Below are 24,362 nucleotides of genomic sequence, written 5' to 3' on the forward strand. Positions count from 1 at the left end.
CAGCTCCTTCTAGGTTCGAACATGAGTTGGGGCACTTATAAACTTTACAATCACTCACAAGTTACTTAAGTTTCTTCATTTATGAAATAAACTATAAAATAATGATAATTCCTACTTCTCAAGAATGTGGTTAAATATGAATTGAATTTACATAAAGTGAATAAAGCACTTTGCACAGTACCTGGCACATAAAAGGCACTCAATACATTTAAGTACCCTATGTGGGTAGTTTGTACTTTGTACGAACCCTGTGTGGTTTGTACTAAGATAAATGCTATAAATTATTAAAGAACAATTTCTTCTTTGGGCTATTTATAACTCCTCCATGTAACGTTGACTATACTATTTTTTAAATCTTTTATTTGGAAATAGTTTATAGCTTACCATAAAGATGCAAAATGTTGGTACCAAGAACTCCATATACCATTTATCCAGATTCAAAAAGTTTTTAATATTTTGTTCCATTTGCTTTATCATAAGTACTCTCTTCATATATTATACATCTATCATTATATCCTAGGCTGGGCTTTTTATAACCACATGTCCAGCTATCTGCAACAGCAGAGAAAGTTTTTTTCTTTTGTTATTCATTATCACGGAAGACATGTGGCTTTCTTATGTAAAAACTAGACCTAAAAACGTTTTGGAAATGCCATACTCCAGATATGCCACTATCTGATCTGTGTATCCAGCACATTACCTCCATATTAAGCCTCCCAGAGCAATACCTGGAGTGGTTTCCCCTCTAGAAAGTGAAGGGAAGCATTAGAGCAGCATTCTCAAACACTTGAGTTTTAGGGCCCCTTTCCCCACTTACAAATTACTGAGTATCTCAAAGAGTTTTTTTTAGGTCTGTTATAGCTATCACTAGTTACCATATTGGAAAATAAACTGAGGAAAACTTTAAATATTTATTAATTCATTTAAAAATAATATTAAACTCACTACATATTAACATAAATAATATACTTTAGTGAAAAAAACTATATTTACCAATAATAAAGATGTTAGAAGAATTGTGTTGTTTTAATTTTAATCTTTTTAATTTCTGTCTTATTAGATGCCAATTAGATTCTTATTAGATTCTCATATCTGGTCTGAAGTCAACCCATTAAAATATGCTGTTTTGGTTGAAGTATAAAAAAAAGAAATCCAGCCTCATGCAGTTCATGGGAAAAGGAGTACATTAATTGCCTTTTCAGATAATTTATCTTTAAAACTATATCAAAACTCAGTAAGTGGTAGTTTCTTAAAGATTAATTGCAGCCCTATCTTTTAATATTCTGTCAAAACGATGCGCTCTATTACTTTTAAATCCATTGGCTTCTTTTTCACTTTAAATGTGTCTTTTACCCATGCATACATGGTTTTGTATCATCATTCATTGGCCATTTGAAAAGTATTGGTTCACTGAGTTGTGCAGATCTTCTGCATATTTCATAAATATCAAAAAACACATTTGTTAATATGCCCACTAGTCTCCTTAGAAAATCCAACACTGGGAAGCTGTTAGACACATAGTGGCTCGTAAAAGTCTTAAAAATTTGTACTTTGCTTGAAAGTTTTAATTATATCGCTGGCAACAAATACTGTCAGTTGTTTTCTTTGGAGTGACAGACTGACTTCATTTGTTCTCGAGAAAACATCTGCCAAATACTTCTTTTTTTAAAAGCAGTTTATTAAGATATAATTCACATACTATAAAATACACCAATTTAAATTTTAGAATTCATTGGTTTGCAGTATATTCACAGAAGTGAGCAACCACCAATACAATAAATTTTAGAAAATTTAATCACTCCCAAAAGAAAGCTCACATCCATTTGCAGTCACCATAGCTTCAGCACAACCCTCAAATCTTAGAAATCACTAATCTACTGTCTGTCTCTGTGGATTTGTCTATTATGAACTTTTCATATAAATGGAATCATACAATATGTGGTCTTTTGTGACGGGCTTCTTTCACTTAGCATAATGTTTTCAAGATCCATTCATGTTGCAGCATGTGTCAGTACTTGACTTTTTTTTTTTTTTTTTTTTGTGGTACGCGGGCTTCTCACTGCCGTGGCCTCTCCCGTTGCGGAGCACAGGCTCCGGACGCACAGCCTCAGCGGCCATGGCTCACGGGCCCAGCCGCTCCACGGCACGTGGGATCCTCCCGGACCGGGGCACGAACCCGTGTCCCCTGCATCGGCAGGCGGACTCTCAACCACTGCGCCACCAGGGAAGCCCGCCTGTCTTTTTTATTATAGCCTTTTTGGTGCATATGAAGTGGCATCCCATTTTGGTTTTGGACTGCATTTTCCTAATGGCTAATGAAGTTCAGCATCTTTTCATGCAATATCGTTCACTTACATATCTTCTTTTGAGATATGTGTAATCAGAACCTTTGCCCATTAAAAAAAAATGGGATATTTGTCTTTTTATTGTTTAGTTCTTTATATATTCTGGATATTAGACTCTGATTAGATATATGATTTACAAATATTTCTTCCATTCTGTGAATTATCCTTTCAGTTTTTTGATGGTGCCCTTTGAAGCACAACAGTTTTTAATTTTAATAAAGCTCAACTTATCACTTTTTTTCTTTTGTCAATTGTACTTTTGGTGTCATATCTAAGAAACCTTTCCCAACCTATGGTCACAAAGATTTACTGCTATATTTTATTCTATGGATATTTCAGTTTCAGTTTTTACACTTAAGCATATGAGCCATTTCAAGCTAATTTTTGTGTATGACATGAGGCAGGGTTCTAAGTTCATTCTTTTGTATATGGATGGATACTCAATTCTCCCAGCACAATTTCTTGAAAAAATTCTTCTTTCTCCATGGCACCCTTGTCAAAAATCAAATGACCATAATTAAATGGATTATCTCTAGCTTCTCAGTTCTATTTCATTTATCTATATGACTGCCCTTATGACAGCACCACACTGGCTTGATTACTATAACTTTGTGGTGAATTTTGAAATCAAGAAGGATGAGTCCTTCAACTTTGTCCTTTTTCAAAATTGCTTTGGTTCTTCAAACACCAACTTCTGAATAACCATAATTTGTTTGTTGGTTGTTCTTTCAAGTAAAAATTATATTCTGTGGTAATAGTGGCTAGTTCTACTCTCAGGCTCGCAAGTGCTTTTGTTCAACACAACTACTGGACTTTATAATATGTAGCAGAAGTGCTCTATGCTTCTCTTTTTATCACACAGAATATTAAAGGATGTGTACTCAAGGGCCAAGATTTAATACATTTAACAAATTTTACTACTATATTAAGACTTCTTTAGAGAAATTGCCTTTTAATATTTATTTATTTATTTTACACATGTGTATGAGACCACAATGACCACAAGTGCTACTACCTTGATTCCTGCTCAGTCCACAGCAGTTTTGCCCATCACTGAATGTGCACCATCAGTACAAATGTCAACACAGTAAAAAAGGTAAAAATTTCTCTGCATGTATTTGGTAATACCAAGTCTGGTAAAAAAAAAAAAAAAAAATCTGTGAGGAGTAAACTCTTAAAATGCCATTTTACGGCCCGCATAACTTCAGAAAACCTGTCAACAAACATTTAATTCATATTTTATTGCATATATCTTTAAAACTATATACAGTAAAAATAATTGTCCAAGTAATCTTGTCATAGTTATGAATATTTACCTCCAATAGAAAATATAGTTATTATTAGTGCTATCATTACTTGGATAAGGATACTTTTTAGGTCTTTTAAAATATCCCTTTGACCCAGAATAGTCTGTGATTGTGTAATAAGGTATTTTCTGTATACATTGCAATTTGTGGCTATGGCATTTGAGATAGCATAAAATATTTTAGACAAAATGTTCTTTCAGTGAAGTTTACATTTTTTCTACTGTAATTACCAAATGCCAGAATTAATTTTTCTCAGATCATTATTCCTTTAGCATAGTTGACAATCCCAGGCATTTAACTCATTCATTAAAATGCAGTAGTGATTTCTCCAATGGTTTTCACTACCAGTAATGACATGCATTATTACACATTACTAATTTCCATGAAGAACAATGAGATACTATGTTATTGGTATTTACATTTACAGGACTATACTTTGTTGCATGCTTATAAAGAAAACAAAAGGACCCAGGTCAAATTAACATCAGGTTTTTTTCTTAAAGATTAAATAATCACTATATTAGTATATGATGTTAGAATTGCTACTAAATATTTTTATTATTATGTAATTTCATTAATAATTGGAATAAACATATGGCTGAGAAGGACAACACTGAAATTATTAAAATAAATATATGATGATAGTTATGAGTAAACTTGGAACTAAAAAAATTTTTCAAGACAATTTTTGGATTAAATATTCTGAAGTTTTTTTTCTTTGATGTTTTGCATTTGCGTTTGTTGTCATTGTTACTTTCTCCAGTTCTAAGCATTTATTAATTTCAAAACAAGCCACTTAACTTGTGAAATTATCTACTTTAAATGCTTTTTTGTGTTAAATGTTAAATGTCTTATTGTGCTGGTATTCCAGTGTTTACATTAGTACTCACTAAAATAAAACAGTTACTTTTTGATAAAAGTTAATTTGTGATTTGAGCCACTAAAACAACACAATGCAAGCATTTCTCAGTTTCGCCTTGAAGAGTCATCTTCAATTTTATAAACTAAAAATGTAGAATTAATAATCAGGCTTTATATCTGGTGACAGTATATCAAAATATTCGCATATGCTCATTGATTAAAACACTTATTCAGTTGGACAGCCACTAATTGATATGCAAATATTTCATCCATTAAGGTGAGCTTTACTCAAAATGTATGATTTGTCTTTAAGATTATAGCTCCTCATTTCAAAGACATGCTATTTTTACCCTATTTGTATGAAGCAACTGTGACATGCAGGGACTGATTAGCTTAAACCACAGATGTGTTTGCCTTAGGGAAGTAGCAGTAGCCTAGTTTTCCCCATAAATATGATAGCCAGAATTCAAATTATTTCCAATCCAAAGCCATGACTGTCCCAATTCTAGTAGTTCAGTGATTAAATTGGAATATAGTAAAGAGGAAAGGAAGATTGAACCTGTAAACATTTAATGTCTGTATATTTTTTTCTAAGGCTAAAAATAATAATTCTGTATATTACTAGGGATTGGCTCTCACTAGGCTAACATCGGTAGGCGACTCATTTACGCAGCACTTGAAAAATTCATTTGCATCACTCATCGACACATGGATGCATAATGAGGGCGGGTATTTTTCAGGAAGAGAACACACATTTAATTTGACATTTTCATGTTAAACTTGAGGCAGCCAGCTTCCCTGGCTTTACTCCATCTTTTCATCCCACCAAACCTTCCCTCCTACTCATCAAATCAGCAGAGCATTCTGCACCCTAAAACATAGGCAGATGGGTTCTTGTGTCATTATTTGTAATCCGATTGAAAGATCTGTTTTTGCTTCTCCTGGCCCCCATCCCATAGTTCTCTAAAATCAACATTCCGTTTCTTAAATTCACGATCTTTCTTTTTTCTTAGCAAGAAATGAAACTTACCAATAGCATTTCTTTGCAACTTTCTCATGTACTTTATAGTCATGCATAATCTCTGGGTGAGAGTAATTCACGTAAAGTGTTGGAAACTGTTTTTCTTATTTCAGTAACAGTAGTACACTTATAAAATGGAAAGTGCCAAATAAATGCCATATAATAACAACAATTTTATTGAAGTCAAGTCATCTAGTCTTTCCTATAAATATAAATGCTTCATTATTTAAGCATGCATTTAAGAACCATTTTCGTGGGTTCTCTTTATTCATGACTGTTTATTCTGAATTATCTCATAATTGGATGATTTCTCATTTATTTTAATAATTGCTTGAAGCATCTAAAAAGCACTAAGTGTTAAGAGGTCATTCCTTAACAGTGACTGTTAGAATTTCTTGAAAATGATTTTCCTAGGTTTCTAGGTTACATTTTTCTTGCCCCATTTGTATGCCTAAAATTCTTTGTTGAGCCAGGGAGGGATATATAATATTATGCTTTTAAACTGTCCAGTCAATACTTGTGTACCTACATCCTTGAATTTTTTTAATCTATAAAGAACTACATAAATCTAATGTGTAAAATATAAAGAGAGCAAGCCCCACTGGGGACATATGAAATATTGAAAAATATAGTAAGAATAAAACTCAGCTTAAATACTGAACCCTGAAACAACATTTTACAAAGTGGCATTTCCCATTCTTTACATTCATAAAAAAACCTAGCCTTGCGTCCTGGGAAAAGTGAGACTACCTCCAAAGTTCATGGCAGTTGATTAGACATAGTTAAATCTTTGCATAAGAAGTACGAGTGTTTGGACTTTTAGCTTGACCAAATTCATATTCTATATTTAGTAGGTACTCTAACCTGATTTAATCACAAATTACAGAAATATCACAGTGAGGGAAGGAAAAGGAAGGGTGGCAATTAAATGAGACAACTGGTTTTCCCAGATCTTTCATTTGACCTCTTCATCCTCAGTCCCCCATCTTCTTTGATTCTATCTTTCCAATCCTTCCAAAATAATTTGAAAGAAGTGCCTTATAGGAAATGCAAACTTTCTAGAGATAGGCAACCAAAAGGTTGAAATTTACCAGTGTGTGATTTTCACCAGAGGACAAATACTCTTTCAGTCAGATGAACAAAATGCTCGTTATTACGTTTTAAGTTTTCTACTGCATACAGAGTATGTTGTTCAGTGTCAGGAAAAGTTGATTCTGGAAAGGTAAAATATCCATGCTTCAGAGAGTCTACATGTTAAGAACAAGTTGATAGATAAGTGATAATTTAAAAAAAAATGAGGCGTAGATGTTATAAAGATTTTTATTCAACTAATAGTTTTTTAAAAAAATTATTATCTAGCATCATGTAGTGAAAATTCATCATACTGGGGATCAGGAAACAGTGCTGATTTTGGCTCTGGCTTGATTGGGTGTGACCTTGGTTATGTCATTGAACATCTCTGGGTTTCAGATTTATTGTCTAAAGAAAACAAAATCGATTGAACAATCTCTAATTCATAGTCATTCTGTATTATTTCTTATGAGGAAAAATGTTCTTTTTAAGGACAGGTGTTTTCACAATACTCCTGTTAATGCACTTAATGCCTCTATCATATCTTTTGAGTTTCTGTCTGGTACTTAAGATTCTCCTATATAACTATATATATCTTTAGTGCGTATATTTTTTTATGAAATGAAAAACATTGGTTTTTTTCACATGGTTAAGCACTTTTCATGGATAGCTAATTCTTCACAGCACTCTCTGAAGTATTATTATAATTATGCCTGTTTTCCAGGTAAAGACTTGGAGACACCATGAGATTCGGTCGCTAACCCAGGATCACATTAACAGTAAATGGGGAACTGAGATTCTAGCCCAGACAGTCTGACCCTGGGGCCCACTTTCTTAACCACCCTACTGCATTTATACCTACCAGCATTACTGATTTCACACTACTCTCCATATTTTTCCAAATGTTTCTTTTTCTAGACAGATTGATTTTTTTGTTTCAAAACAGAAGGCTATGTGCTCATTCAGGACTGCAAATCTTTACATCTTGTCCCCCATCCTGAATGCTTTTATCGAATCTCTCTTCTCTAGGCTCCAAAATGGCACAGTGCTCCAGGTGGCCACTGCCTCAATTAGCCAGAGTTGGCCTCTGAGAATAATCCTCTGCATCGTCACATGTATGTGGCAATGGCTCCCAGGTGGATTTCAGGGCCCTGACTCTTCTCCTGAGCACCTCTGCTGTGCCAGAGGCTCCTCAGCTGACATCTCATTTTGCCCAAATTTGCAACATCCCTGATCCTCTTACAGGTAAATGTACCACTTAATCTCACCAAGCAAAAACTTTGGAATTCTAGGGACTTCCTGATGGCGTGGTGGTTAAGAATCCGCCAGCCAATGCAGTGCACATGGGTTCGAACCCTGGTCCGGGAAGATCCCACATGCCGTGGAGCAACTAAGCCCATGCACCACAACTACTGAGCCTGCGCTCTAGAGCCCATGAGCTGTGCACAACTAATGAGCCTACGTGCTGCAACTACTGAAGCCCGCGCACCTAGAGCCTGTGCTCCTCAACAAGAGAAGCCACAGCAATGAGAAGTCCGTGCACAGCAACGAAGAGTAGCCCCCGCTCGCAGCAACTAGAGAAAGCCTAAAAAAAAAAACTTGGGAATTTTAGATTATTCCCTCTTTCTCATCATATACACCCAGTCCCTGAAACCTAGCAGTTTTGCTCCTTTTGTGTCTCTCAAGTCCCATTTTTCTCCATTCTCATAGCCATTGCCTTAAGTCCTTATTATTTTTTGTCTGAATTATCACAATAGCCTTCTTGTCTGCTCCCTGTGTCTCCCACCATGCCCTATTCCAGTTCTGCCAACATAAATCTGGCACAATCTTCAAAAATGGCTAATCTTTCAGATTTCCTCCATAATTTTCAGTATAAAATTTCAACTCTTTACCATAATTTTTAAGGTTTTTCCTTCCCTCCCTCCCTACCTCTCTCACTTCTCCTGACACTGTTCTCCTCCCGTGAGGTTCAGCAACCTTCCCCAAGTCTCCCAGCCCCTCCTGTGTATCCCTCTACTAGAACGAACAAGTAGGACCCTGTTCTCTCAGTGCTTAGAGCCCCAACACCTAGGCATTTTAATATAAAACTTAAGAACTCATACTTTGAAGGTACACAAACCTGGTTTGAATTACTGGTGCACCAGTTACTAGCTTATTTGGATGAGCTTGGACAAGTAATGTGACCTGCCTGGGTCTTAGTTTCCTCATCTGTAAAATGGACAGAATAAAGGGCCTATCTCACAGTTGTTAGCAGGGTTAAATAAGATAATTAATAGAAAGCCCTTACTGGGATACCTGGGACACAATAATTGCTTCGTGAATGTGATACTACAACTAATGCAATGCCTAAAATTGAATACTAATGAAATTTTTAAATGAATAAAAAACTGAATGAATGAATGAACAAAGTGTATGGAATTGAATCTAAGGAGGAGAGAAAAATCCTGCAGGTCAATGATAGTTTCAGGATGAGATCAAGTAAATAAGCAACACTTCAGATGTGCCCATTTTTTGCCTTCAGATTTGTTTCATGGTTGATATTATTTTAATACAAAAGAAACCATCAAAAGCTTATTTTTGATCAGGCTTTTATTTTATATTTCCACTTCCATGTTCTTCTTGACATTTGAGAAGTACTTTTTACTACTTCCAAGATCCTGGTCTTTGTGCATCTTTACTGAATTAGAATAAGCACAATGCGCTTTCTATTGATGGAGCCATCTGAGGTTCCTGGCCTGGAGGTTTCCTTCGCAGATAAAGGAAAGCTGGTGTCAGCACGTTTAGGGCACATCAGAGAACAATCGAGCAGTGTGCAGGGTCTGTGCAATCACTTGCTCTCATTAGATACTTTTTAAATGTTTGCATGCTTGCCAGTGGCAAAGATGGCAAACTTCAAGTAATTGATTGGGAACAAAATTTTTATTGTCCCCTGCAGTTCTATAAAAACCAGTGGTTAATATATTTTTCTTTTTTTTTCTGAATGACTTTCCACTTCAAACCTTTGGTCAAGAGTCCGGGTCTATAGTCAGTATCTGGAGTCCTTAGCAGATGGGATGACAGGGATTAACAGGCCTTTCTGCAGGTGGTGAAGTGTAACCAGCAAGATACTAGCAGCTAATGTTTTTAAACTCTTTATAATTTACCCTGTGATTCCCATATATGATCTCATAAGGGGAGGGGAGGTATTTTTCTTAACCTTCTTTTACACTTGAGGAAAACAGGAAAATCGAGTATCAGTTAATTGCTCAAATTCATTTATTAGGAGTGCCACTGTTACGGTCATTGTTAGGAATCACATACCCTTCCCCTGCTGACCTAAAAATCATTTTGGAGGCTGATTTTATAATGGATTTAAAAATTGAAGAGGCTAGAAATATTTATTACCATTGGCAGGGCAGAGATGTGGCAGATGTGTTTCACTCAAGCAAATTTAAGACAATACATTTAGGGAAGTGTGTACTGTAGGGTGAGGGGGTTTGTCTACACAGTTGTTACTTGGAGAAGATGGAGCAAGGAAATTAGAGGGAGAAAAAGTATCTACAACAAAGAATTTCTCTTACTCTTGCTCCAATCACCATTTCACTTACCTGCCGATGAGATAAAAATTTCTATTTTAAGGCAAGACAAGAAAATTTAAACATAAAATATTTCTCTGCCAGTTTGGGCCTCCTCCCTCCCCTCCAGTGTGCATTGTGCATCTGCATTATGCATCCACCAGACCTCCCCAATGGCAGAAATACCTGCTTAAGCATAAAGATCAATTTTTCTTCTTCTGGAGCTAGTCATGAAACTCCTTAGGAGATAACATTCCTTTCTCAATCTTGTAGGGACCTTGATGACCCACCACTTGCCTTGTGTGTGCAGATGACTCTGGTGAACTTTATGTACAGTGACAATATATCATTTCCCTTAGAGATAGCAATTGGTGCAGAACAGACTGGTCCGATGACCTGGGGAGATACTGGGCCACACCTAATAGAATTTTACAGCTTAAATACTTACTTATGACCTTAGTAATGTTACTAGTTATGTTACTTGTATTTTGCCTATTTTACAAGATTGTTATTTCTTGCATTACCAAATGTGTGACTAATCCTGAGATAAAACTAATGTGATTAGGTGACTTGAAACAATTGACCAAATATATAGTCCTATAAGATCAATGATTATAATAGTGTAGCTCTAGATATGGAAAGAAGCAACCAGAGGGAACCATTTCCTGAACCTTAACAGACTAGTAGGACAGGCAGTCCAAAAGCTTTTGGCTACTGTTAACAGGACCAGTCCAGTAATAGCACTTCGGGTGGCTTATCAACGAAATTCTTGCTTGACCTGGGAATGGGCATTCGTAGTGCCATGGGACAAATTGGTCATGAACTGCCTCCCAAACCTTGGTGGAAATTAAGAGCGAAAGGGAAGGGATTATAAAGTAAAGAATGTTGCCCACCATCTTGTTGTACAATAATCAAATTATCAGCCACTGCAGTCACTGACCTACCAGACACTCTGAAAGGAACTTGGGGTGAAGATCAGGAAGAGGTAATCTGTGCTCTGGGAAAACTGAGAGAACAGGCCTTCAAATAGTTAGATATTTTCGGGAGAAATCTTTTATGAAACTGGATTCTTACATCTTGCCATACCTGGAAAAGCACTAAAACCGTCAACTAAGACGTCTGTTTCTCATGACTAGCAGCAACCTTCTACTGAGATGTGTGCTTGATTGCATGTACCCCCTTTGCCAGAATAACATGTATGCTGACCTCCCCCTTTACCTCTTTGGAACAGTCCTCAGAGCTTTCTGAAAGACTGTCTCCCAGGTTATAATCCTCAGATTGGCTCAAATAAAATTTTCCATCTCTTTCTTTGATTGTTGATTAATTTTTTTTGTAGACACTGCCACAACCACAGCATGAACCGATTTGTTAGTGAGACTTCTGAGCTTGCCCTGGAATCTGTTTTCTATTCTCTGACATCAGTTCCCATCAGAGCCAAAAGGGTCTCCCAGAACAAATAGCTTTCACTTCAAAATCATGTCATATCCTTAATTACTAATGCCTTAAAATACCATAACCCTTAGCTTTTTGATCTATGCCTTCTACCTTTGTTTTTTAATCTTTATTGGGACTTTCAAAGTTGTTCCTATTTTTTTAATCTTTATTGGAGTATGGTTGCTTTACAATGTTGTGTTAGTTTCTGCTGTTCATAGTTTTTTGTTTTTTTTTCCTCCTGTTTTTCAAAGTTGTTTTGATTTCCCTAGGTTCTTTATATTTCCAAATGAATTTCAGAATCAGCTTGTCAGTTTATGCAAAAAGGAGTCTCATTGGGAATGCTTTTTTTTCTACAGATTAATTTGGGGGAAATTTGACATATTTGGTATATTGAGTTATCTGACCCATGAAACTTGTAAATCACTCCATTTATTTAGGCCTTTCATTTCTCTCAGCAATGTTTTATAGTTTTAAATGTGCAGACCTTAATCATGTTTTGCCAGATTTATCCCTAGGAATATAACAGTTTTTAATGCTATTGTAACTGGAATTTTAAAAAATGTCAGTAGTGAACTGTTCATTAGTAGTATTTGGAAGTAACAGATCTTTGTATATTGATTTTACATCCTGCAACCTTCCTAAAGCCACTTATTGGTTCTTTTTTTTTTTTTAACATCTTTATTGGGGTATAATTGCTTTACAATGGTGTGTTAGTTTCTGCTTTATAACGAAGTGAATCAGTTATACATATACATATGTTCCCATATCTCTTCCCTCTTGGGTCTTGTTCCTAGTTTTGAATGTCATTATTTTCTGAAGCTGTGGTGTGAGTAGTTGTGGTTCTCTGAATTCTTTGCATCTTTCTTGTCTTTCACCTTCAGTGGTGTATTCAATGAATAGTTTTGAGCTCCTGTAGTGTACTGAAGGCACCAAGATGAATGCAGAATGTTCCCCGACCTCACCATTGGTTGAGAGAGATATCAATGGTGTTTCTAAAACACAGAGATAAGTGTATTCATAGTCAAGTCAATGCAGGTCATTGCTGGATCTTTCTAAGGAAACTTGAGTCTCTCTGTCCACCAGAAACAGGATATCCTTTGGTGAGCAAGGCCACAGACTGATGCTGGAAAGGCCTTTGTACTCCCCACATCTACACTCCACCCATCAACAGATTGCAGGAATTAAATCACTTGACAACCTGTGGTAAATTTAATCCACTAGGGCTCATATTATTATTATCTCTGGTCACCACCCAGTATATAGATTCCTGTTATCTACTCTTTCCTGCAGCCTCACCTTAGGCCTCCTGCCCCTGATCTGTCCTAATGCTGCTCCTCTTGGCACTGCCTTCTGGTCCTGATTTCTATCTTTTACTCTTTGAAACTCCCTGATCATAGTTAACAAATTTTTCTGTGTTTCCTACAACTGGGGGCCTTAATTGAAAAGACATTCCGTACGTAAACCCTTCTCCTGTTCAAGTGGGAAAATCTAATATTGGGAAGGAGGTAGTCACTAGAGTCTATGTGTATTTATGGCTTATCTACAAGAATTCTCAAAGTTAGTTGTTTGTTTTGGTTTTGTTTTTAGAAGCCATGGGGTGAGAGTTCCCCAGATGTGTTCCTATGATCTTGAAGTCTATCCATAGCAAGCATGTGACACTTGCCTGGATCATCAAGTTTCAGAGTACCTGTAAAAGTAAGTGCATAAAAATAAACCAGGTGGTTAACTTATTTACAAAACAGGAACAGACTCACAGACATAGAAACAAAACTTATGGTTAGCAAAGGGGAAGGCGGGGAGGGATAAATTAGGAGTTTGGGATTAGCAGATGCACACTACTGTATATATAATAGATAAACAACAAGGCCCTACTGTGTAGCCCAGGCAACTATATTTAATATCCTGTAATAAACCATAGTGGAGAAGGATATGAAAAAGAATATGTATATATATACACATATATTTGTATACATATTAATATATATCTGAATAACTTTGCCGTACACCAGAAACTAACACAACATTGTAAACCAACTACACTTCAATTAAAAAAAAAAAAACAGACATGTGGTCAGGTCCAAGATATTCTGTGCAATCAAGTTTTCTCTCTCTGACCAAGAATGTGTCTATTCTGCCTCATAATCACTTCAGTTTTAAAGAATATATTTCAAATAGGTTAGCTTCCTACTACAACATATTTTCTTTCTTTTGTTTGTGAACTTTTCTAGATTTTTAAACTTAATTATTTTTTTCCTTTGTAATTTATTTTTCACTTCTGCTATCTCTTGAAGTAAAGAGTTTGGTACGTTTGCTTCCTGCTGGGGAAAGTACTACAAGAAATTTTGTGTCATTTTGCATAATTGAGTAATAAAGTATTCTGGTAAAGCCTTTAGAATTGTTCCTGGAATATACTCTGGGTTCAGCAAAAGCTTTCTCTTAACACAATCATTTTTTTCTTTAAATTGATTGGTTCATAGGTGAGGCCCTATTATTTTTGAAATTTAGTGCATACATCTTTGTTAACTTGAAATGGACTTCATCATCTTCTAATGGTTGTTTTTCCAGATGCAGGAGGCCTAATCCCTTTAATCAGTGCTTATCATTCCATGGAATGGATGCAGCATCTGGCAGCTGAGGGCGTGAGGAAATACTGTGGAGGTAGAGGGAGGATTCAGGATTGTCCTAGTCTCTCAGTTTGAAGGTTCTGTTTCATACCAAAGCGAAGTCAGCTTTTTTATATCTTCCTTTTAACTTCCCTACTCCTGCTGCCTGGCCTGCACTGACTGCGTAGTCATTCTGGTCATTGGACAGACCTTCTAATATTTAAAAATGGCCATTGTGTTTCACGTAAAACTTCTCTCTTCCATTTCAACACACCCAGTTCCTACAAGCCTTCTTGATAACTGTTTTCCCAAACATTTATCATCCTGGTCACTCTCGTCTGTTCGCAGCATCCTAAAGTGGTCTCGGAGCAGGACATGCTATTCTAGGTGTTGTAAAGAATTATGGGATTTCCCCCTCTTGTGGACACTGTTTCCATTAATGCAGGATACAATTGTATTCATTTTGGAAAAGTCTTGGTGTCCTGTTGGATGTTGGGCTTGAATTCAATGACAATATTTGAGGTTTTTTTAAAATTGAAGTATAGTTGATTTATAATATGTGTTAATTTCAGGTGTACAGCAAAGTGATTCAGTTTTATATATATATATTTTTTCATATTCTTCTCCATTATAGGTTATTACAAGATATTGAATATAGTTTCCTGTGGTATTGCAGTAAATCTTGTTGTTTATCTATTTTATATATAGCAGTGTGTATTTGTTACTCTCATACTCCTAATTTATCCCTTCCCCTCTATTTGAGTTTTTTTAAATTGGAACGACTTGTTGTTAAAACAGGTTTCCTCATCATGTAGTTGCTCTAATGTATTTTGAACTTAATTCTAGGATTTCATATTTTTATCTGTCCAATTTTATATTACTTTTATGTCATTGCTCTCATGTATTGAGAGTTGTCGATCTATATTATATTATTATATGATATTATATTATATGTATTATATTATATATTAGTATTTGATCTCAGCATTGGGACATCTGATGTTTTAAAATACAATGTATAATAGTGGAAACCCTACTGATAAAGAAGTAGATCAAATCAAAGCTTTATATACAGGTGGCTGACACGCTAGACATCTCTCTTCAGGTTGGAAATGAACAGTAATCAGTATCATTCGGTCTCTAGCATTATTTTACCTCTCTCATCACTGATAGTTTTTCTAATTGGGTAATTTATTGAATGAATCTGGTGAATCTTTCATCATTCTGTGATGTAAATCATTAGGACTGGAACAGTGGGCTCATGTAAAGCATATGTGTACTCTCTTACTATTTCCACACCTTTCCTGAGCGTTAACGTTTTGCTCTGAACACAAACATGCACACACATACCCACACGTTCACACACACACTCACATTCATTGCAGAAAATTTCAAAACTACTTTTCACTTAGAAAATTTAGAAAGCGCATGCAATTCGATTCAAAGAACGGAACCAGTTGTATGACTGTTTCTCCTGGCTCACTCCTAACTAATAGCTACATGTCCCTTCTCTCTTTAAACACACACACACGCACACACACGCACACACACACATACACACCTCTTGTTTATATAAGGTTGGGATCATATGATCTATAATAATTTATCTTATTCTCATTTACTTTTTTTAGCATTTTCCAAAGTCGTGAAAAAATATGGGAGAATATGAACGTTAATGGCTGCATGTATACTATAAAATAGATTCAACATAACTTATGTAACAAATTCTCAGATTAAGTATATATCCAAATTTTGGCTATTGTGAATAATATCATGACAAAAATAATTATAGCCAAATAATTCTCAGTACCTCTGGTAATTTCTTCTAGATAAATGCCTAGAAGAGATTAATTAAACAGTCATAAGTTTACGCATACATACAATATATATTATACATTTATATTTCTTTTAACAAAAAGTATATATTTTAGAAAATATATAAAATGCAAACATTGAAAAGTCAAAAAAATTATAACCCACAACCCAGAAAACAATGTTATTAATTTAATCTTAATAACATAGTGCATATATTTCCTGTATTTTTTTACATTTAAGATTTAAAATATAATAAGGTTATACTGTACATATTATTTTTAGAATTTTTTTAGTTAAAAATAGGTCATAATCATTATTCATATCATTCATTACTTTTCTACAATATAATTTTAATATCTATACAGTATTCTTTTGTATGACTTAATTTTAAAAAAGAGAATTCTTATTATTGGTTAGTTATGGCAGTTCTATATTCTTTGTTATGTAGACTGTGATGAGTATTGCTGATAATAAATCTTTGTATATATTCACATCAATTTTCTAAGGATAAAGTCTTAAAGATGAAATTGCTTGTCAAAGAGCACATGCAATTCTAAAGCTTTTTATGGACCTTATTCAATTGGTCTTTGGAAAATATCCACAAATTTTCCCTCCCAGCAGTATAAAATCACATTTCCTCACATTCTTACCAACATCATTTATACATTTTGGCCTCGCTTTAAGTGAAAATTATGTTGTATGGTTGTTTCTATTTGGCATTTCTTTCTTTGATTACCAGTGAGGTTTCACGTTTGGGGCTGCGTCTGTGTGTGTGTGAGCGTGTGTGAGAGACAGAGACAGAAGGAGATGGAGAGAGAGCTTGTGTGTGAATTTGCTCCTCAGTCTTTATTATTTTCAATAGATTTTTCTGTTTTTTATTTAGAAAATGTATTTGATATTAATGCAATTAAACATTTATCTTTGAATAACTTTTACAACTTTTCTTAAAAATGTTTCCCATTCTCCAATACTGTAAAATATTCAACATTATTATTATTATTTATTTTTTTGTTTTGCGGTACGCGAGCCTCTCACTGTTGTGGCCTCTCCCGTTGCGGAGCATAGGTTCCGGATGCGCAGGCTCAACGGCCATGGCTCATGGGCCTAGCCGCTCGGCGACATGCGGGATCTTCCCAGACCGGGACACGAACCCGTGTCCCCTGCATCAGCAGGCGGACTCTCAACCACTGCGCCACCAGGGAAGCCCACAACAACAACATTATTATTAATACCATTATTTTTATTGCATTTCACTATTGTCTTCTGGAATTTGTGCCTGTGTGAGTTATGATGTAAGAATCTGACTTATTTTTTTCCAAAAATTTTAATCAGTTCTCCCAGCACTAAATTCATCTCCCTACTGATTTGAAGTAATGCAAGCAAAGTATATTAATTCAGATATAGAGAATGGCTGTTTTTATTCCATTATCTGTCAGTTTTACTATTTTCCATTTTTAATTTGCAAATTTTTGTTTATAGTGATATAAACACCTATGTGAGTCTTTATACGATTTGGCATTTCAACTCTGATATTATGTTATATTTTTTCATATATGTCTTATTTTAAGGAAAATCTTTGAATTCAGTTTTGCAGTTATTTTCATAAATTTTTTATACTTACTGACTAGATTCAAAGCTTGCTGCAGATTTGATATCTTCCCTTCTCAGTTATTTGGGATACAATTTTAATGATTATTTTCCAAAAGGAACATGCAAGCAGTATTTTTTCTGAAATCTTTTATGTCTGTGAATGGCTTTCTCTTAATTTCATCCATTAATGACAACATGGATTGTTATTTTGAGTGTCAACTTTTCATTTTCTCTGAGCCTGCAGGATGATGCTTGCTTTCTTTGTTTCTGCAGGGATTTTTCTTAGGCTCCTGTTGTTTTACTTTTCTCTCTTTTCAATCCTGAGCAGATTTTTCCCACAGTCCCTTAGCTCTGTAGTCTATCTTCTTGAGCTGAATGTATGGATCCCTTCCTCAGCTCCGTGACTAGAGCTTGGTAAGAAATATACTCCAGTCCATTTTCCCATGTCTGATAAATACTCATCTACTCTTCTACTCTCATAATCTGTTTCTCTGAGACTCTGGACCATTGGATTACATGAAAAAAATTATAATTCTCAACATACACTTCCCCAAAATCCTTCTTAATTCTTCCCCTTCCTTGAATGTCTTACTTGTAATTGCATTAAAAGCCATAATTTCAGCTTTAAATTCTTCTTCAATATATAAGTATTTGGGGAAAATATTTAAATTTCTATATGCCTTTTTTGAGTCTAACTTTTATTTAATATTTTGATGTGCAGCTTTAGTTTTACTTGATTAAAAAACCACCTACAGGGGCTTCCCTGGTGGCGCAGTGGTTGAGAGTCCGCCTGCCGATGCAGGGGACACGGGTTCGTGCCCCGGTCCGGGAAGATCCCACATGCCGCGGAGCGGCTGGGCCCGTGAGCCATGGCCGCTGAGCCTGCGTGTCCGGAGCCTGTGCTCCGCAACGGGAGAGGACGCAACAGTGAGAGGCCCGCGTACCGCAAAAAAAAAAAAAATTAAAAAAAAAAACAAAAAACAACAAAAAAACCCCACCTACATAGTTTGTCTCTCCTTTTTTAAATCACAAGTCCCTTCCACGTTCTTGCTCAGGTTTATGTGTTTTTTTATGGTCCAGTTTAATTTCTCTGTATCTGTGATTTTTATACACCCTACACTTGCTTTAAAGGTAACAGAATATCATTTAATTTGGGTCTTTATTGAAGAGCTAGGAGTCTGGTAACAAGTGAATCCCTCTTCCTTCATCTATCTTCTAACCCATGTCTACTACATGAGATAGTTTACCTAGGAAAAAGACCCACATTCTTTATTTTTATTTTTTATTTATTTATTTTTTTTGCGGTACGCGGACCTCTCACCGTTGTGGCCTCTCCCGTTGCAGAGCACAGGCTCAGCGGCCGTGGCTCACGGGCCCAGCCGCTCTGCGGCATGTGGGATCTTCCCGGACCGGGGCACGAACCCGTGTCCCCTGCATCGGCAGGCGGACTCTCAACCACTGCACCACCAGGGAAGCCCCACATTCTTTATTTTATTCACTTTTAACTCTAATCTTTCTGATTTTGTCTGTTTCATGTGAATATGTATGTGAACTCTGAGTTAATTACTATGCTAGACACTGGCTCTATAGCAGAGATATGGCTAGAGCTTGCAGTCTAACAGAGAACACAGATATAAAAGACAGTAAGGTAGAGTTGGAAGGTTCTTTTTTTTTTTGAAAAGGGGATTTTTTAAAAAAATTATTTATTTATTTTTGGCTGTGTTGGGTTTTCGTCACTGTGCGCCGGCTTTCTCTAGTTGTGGTGAGCGGGGGTCCTATTTGTTGTGGTGTGTGGGCTTCTCATTGCGGTGGCTCCTCTTGTTGCGGAGCACGGGCTCTAGGCGCCCGGGCTTCAGTAGTTGCAGCACACAGTCTCAGTAGTTGTGGTTTGCAGGCTCTAGAGTGCAGGCTCAGTAGTTGTGGTGCACGGGCTGAGTTGCTCCAAGGCATGTGGGATCTTCCCGGACCAGGGCTCGAACCCGTGTCCCCTGCATTGGCAGGCGGATTCTTAACCACTGTGCCACCAGGGAAGCCCCAGAAGGTTCTTTGAAGAAATAGTTAAGCAAGAAAAAACAAAAGACCTTCTGACACTGACATTTTACTAATCCCTAATGAAACAGCCTAATGACCCAAAATTGTTGCCCACCGTACAGAAGTTCTAATCAGTTTTTGGTGCCTTTTTGTTGCATGCCGTCTTCTAGATTACCTGGGATACGTGGGAACCTTTCAAAGACCTTATCCCCCAAAGTATCTCACTCCACAGCTTTTCTTGCTGGAATTTTCAGCATGTCCATTGTTTGCCCCAACTGCTATCCTTTGCCTCAGGTCGCAGTAGCTAGCTTCTTTTCCTTTCTCAGTGTTTTCGAGGAATTTCCTTGCATAGCCCCCTTGCTCCTCTGAGAGAGCTCTGTTAGGTAAAATAAAGGCAAGCCTTTTGCACTAGTCCTTCAGGGGCTCCCAGAGAGGTCAGAAGAGATACACCGTTTTTTGAGAACAAGGTTCTCTCTGCTCTCTCCAGACCAGAACCAATATCAGGAAATGGGGACTGCCAAGCTGTGGAGGGGAGAAGGGACCAAGGCAAGTCAAAATACCACACAAGTCTCCTACTGGGTTTCAGTCACTGTTTTCCTGATTAAGCATTCACGTGGTTACTGTAAACCTCGGACTATATATTATTCTAGAGTTCTGATAAGGTTGCTTCTACACATTTTTTGCCAGAATTTTTGGTGTTTCTGAGGCATGATAGGCCACTGGAGGTCCCCGCTCTGTCATTTTCACTGATGTTACTCTCGACTTAACATTTTTTTACTTAAAAGCCATGTCTGAGTGCTCTCCCATAGAAATACATAAAAGCTTCTTTATTCTTTTTATCAGTACAGTGTTCCATTGTGTAGTTCTACTCTGATGATTTAATGAATCTCCTATTGCTGTACATCTAGCTTGTTAACAACCTTTTGCTATGACAAGTGGCAAAAGGTAATGAATAGCCTTATACATGTTATTTCATATCTCTGCTTGCATATTTCTGTAATAAATTCTGAATGCATTGGTGTGCCAATGGATATGTGCGTTCATAATTTCAAAAGTATTTCCAAACTGTGTTATATGTGACTCCTACCAGTTTACAGAGTTACTAACAATGCACGGGAATTCAAGGTTTATTATAGGCTTATCCAACATAGTGCTTCATCAGGTTTTTTCATCTTTTCCAGTTTGATGCAGTATAGTTTTTATTTGCATTTCTCCAGTTATTAATGAGGTTGAGTATCTTTCAATAAACTAGAGACCCACTTTTGTTTTAACTTACGTGACTATTTTATTTATTTATTGCTCATACTTTTATGGCCATTTGTTATTGGTTTGTGAGAATTTTTGTATTGGGAGAGCACTCATAATATTTCCATACATATTATTACTGTTTGTCATTTTTTTCTTCTAATTTGTACTTGTTGATTTCTCCATGCATATTATATGCAGTCGTATCGATCATTTTTAAATGTTGCCTGGGCTTTTTATCATAATTAGTAAGACCTTGAAAACTAGGGGATTAAAAAAAAAAATTAGGCATGATTTCTTCTAGGTTTTTTAGACTTCACTTACTAAATTTAAATATTTACTGAGGATATTTCTTATTGTAGTACAGGAAGTTTGGATCCAACTTTAATTTTTCCAAATGAGACTCCACTAGAACGTAGTTGGCTCAACACCTCTTACTGAATAATTTCATTCTTCCCTCCTCCCCCTACCCCCTACACTAATTTGAAGTACCAAGTTTATAATACACAAAATTTCTGTAGTATTTGAATATATATATATAAATTTTCTCTTAAGGGATTATGTCCTATCAGTTCTAAAAACTGAGATTCCCTCCAATATATTATCAGGGTATTTGTAGACCATCTTTTATCCTGCTCAACTTTTAATTTTCTCATTAATCTCATTAATATTCTCTGATAATCGTCTTTTATGGCAGCCTCGTTAGAATGAACATAACTGGCTCAGAAATGTTGATGACTCACTTGTAATTACCGCTAGTTTTCTATGTTCTATATCCGCCGATATGAGATGGTAGAGACTGTTCCTGACTATGTCACATCATGGGACAAGTTAACCAGACATATCAATGCATATGTTTTGTTGGATAATTACAGACCCCTGGAACATATTCCACTATATATACCTGCTCTAAATTAGATTTTAAATTGTAAAGGTAAGCTACCCAATATGTGATGTTGTTCTGGGTAAGTGGTGGTTAATGTCATGGATCTGTAAGAAACCTAAATTTTGGAATATTTATAGCTCCATATCAAGGGTTTAAACTTTATAATTTACAGCTATCTGAGGAAAGTCCTAACAAATTTATTCTAATGGTTTTGAGTATATTATATGGTAAACTAGATATAATTAATGTGTTTTTCTGGGGGTAGGGAGAGAGTACACTTACATTTTATTATCATTTGGCAAATAATGATGTAAAATTAAAATTTGACTTCTAGATAGATGTTGTTATATACATTTTCTCATTACTTGAAATTATTTCACTATACGTGCTCAAGAAAGTGGTAGATTTCCTAAAATATTAGTTATACACTTTTATTTGGCATATAGTTCTATTATATTTAAGGAGATGTAGTGAAAAATACAGGATTATTAAAATTAATGAAGAAAATTGGAGCATTTTGCATGTTTGTAGTATTAAAACACGAAATATATATTAGGAGTATCTTTAACCAACAAAAGAGGACAAAAAGGAAATGATAAATATTATTAAGAAAGAATAAATAAACCTGAAGAGCGGCAACATAAGATTATGGGTTTCAGCATATAATTTTATTAATTTGAGAACAGACCTCCAGAGAAAAGCACTTTCCTTCTTTTAAGAATTTTCAATGACACTGGACATACTTTAGCTGTACTGTCACGTGGTTTATAAATCAAAATGATAAAATTCTGGTACTTCCATTTAGAGATGAAATTAAGTAGTTTTAAGGGAATGAAAATTAATAAGACTTCAAATAATTTGAGAAACATAATTGCCTATTAAAGTAAGGTTAACCTTTATGTGCAGGACATGAATGCAAATTCTAAGAAATATTCTTATGTTTTGTACTTGCTAAAGACATGTGTTGTAACTTTAATATTGAACATATCACCCATACTTATCTTTGAAAGATAAATGCTCAAAGATATTAAAAAATTAGCTACAAACACTGTAAGATCGAGTATTAAAATTATGTAAATTGTGAGCCAGTGCACACTCAACATGGTTTAACTATAGCATTTAATGTTAAGATATTATTTTTTAAATTCACAAAATTTCTATAGGTTACTTAGGCACATTCATTAATCACCCGAGATTTTTGGAAATGGAGAGTTAACTTTCTATCGTGAATGAGAAAGTCTTCTTTCTTGGAAACTAAAATCTTTCGGTTAGTGCCAAAATCCACATAATTGTTTTGACATCCGGCTGACTCTTTACAGTCTTTTGATGATTATTTGTTGAGATCTCTCTGCTTTAGTTTACCCAGCTCTCTCCAAATGTAATCCAGCTTATTTTTAACCTCATTTGAAAAGATTTCCTTATGCCAATAGAAACACTTTTAAATCAAGTTGGGAGATACACAGAAAAGAAGGTATTTGTTCTGCCACATCATTTATTGCAGATTACCTGAGTTATACCCAGCCCCTAAGTAAGCCAAGCTAGCCTGTAGGAATTTCGTTTCTGAAGATGGAAATGACCCCAAGAAACTGACTCGTATTTTCCATTTAATTCAACTTACAGAGATTGGTTTTGATGGGAGTTAGTCACCATAAATATTGGATATCAATCCTCTCCAAAACTCAGTGGCTTAAGAAAAAAGTATTTATTTAGCTCACAAACTTGTAGGTTAGCTGGGGGAAGGGGCACTATTCTGCTCTTAACTAGGCTTTCCCAGATGTCTAGGGTGGGCTTGCTTTGGGGTGATCTTGAATGGCCTTGACTGAGATATCTCATCTCTTTTCCACGTGTTTCATCCTCCAACAAACTAACGTCAGCATGTCCTTCTCATGGATGACAGAAAACAGGAGAGAAGCCCAATTGTGCCAATGATATTCAACCCTGTGTTTGGGCAAGTCACATGGCCGACCCCAGAGTCAGAGTGGGAGGGCCCTGCAAGGCTACATGGCAAAGAGCATGAATACAGGAAGAAGTAAAGAATTAGAGCCATTTTGCAATCTACCACTGTGATTGTCCTAGGATTGTATTCACCACCGCACAATATATGTACTATCTGTATGCTCTGCTGCTTCCAGAGAGCAGAACTACTTTAAAGCTGTTAAAACCTCACAGGGAAGACAACGAAAGCTGTACTACCTTATGGCACCACGTCCTGTAAATGTTGCACTCAAATATTCAAAGCTCCTATTGTTGACTGATAATAGGAAAGATGCCATTTGGGAACATTATTCTGATGCTAAAGTCTACTGAAGCTTCAACAACACTGCAATTCAGATTTTCCTAGATTTATCTCTTAGGAGAAATAAAGGAAACTCAATTAAATGTTGAATTATTACTCTCGAGCAACCAATTTGTGAAGGATAATGATCTCACCTAGAAGATAAAAGTTTTCATATGATCAGCTTCTTCAGTCTGTCAAGCATTGTCAAACACCTGAGAGTAATATGTAAAAGATCTTCCCTCACTTTCTTGGGCTAATTAAGAGGAATGGCGTCCCTAAGGCGTCTTCATGCACAGATCCTCCACAAGGGCCTTACTCTGA

The 24,362-nt window shown here is 35.9% G+C and overlaps 1 long non-coding RNA gene across 1 annotated transcript in view; it reads left to right on the top strand.

Annotated features, from left to right (window-relative positions):
- Positions 1 to 24,362, top strand: part of LOC115801700 (uncharacterized) — a 200,190-nt gene that overhangs the window by 60,972 nt on the left and 114,856 nt on the right. Inside the window, exon 2 of the long non-coding RNA XR_004022033.2 lies at positions 13,181 to 13,288. This is a non-coding gene — a long non-coding RNA (uncharacterized LOC115801700). The remainder of the gene's footprint in view (positions 1 to 13,180; positions 13,289 to 24,362) is intronic.

The sequence above is a fragment of the Delphinapterus leucas genome, chromosome 9 (assembly GCF_059928025.1).
Source record: "Delphinapterus leucas isolate spDelLeu-1000000601 "Yukka" chromosome 9, BTC_Dleu_Yukka2, whole genome shotgun sequence".
In the NCBI taxonomy this organism is placed as follows: domain Eukaryota; kingdom Metazoa; phylum Chordata; class Mammalia; order Artiodactyla; family Monodontidae; genus Delphinapterus; species Delphinapterus leucas.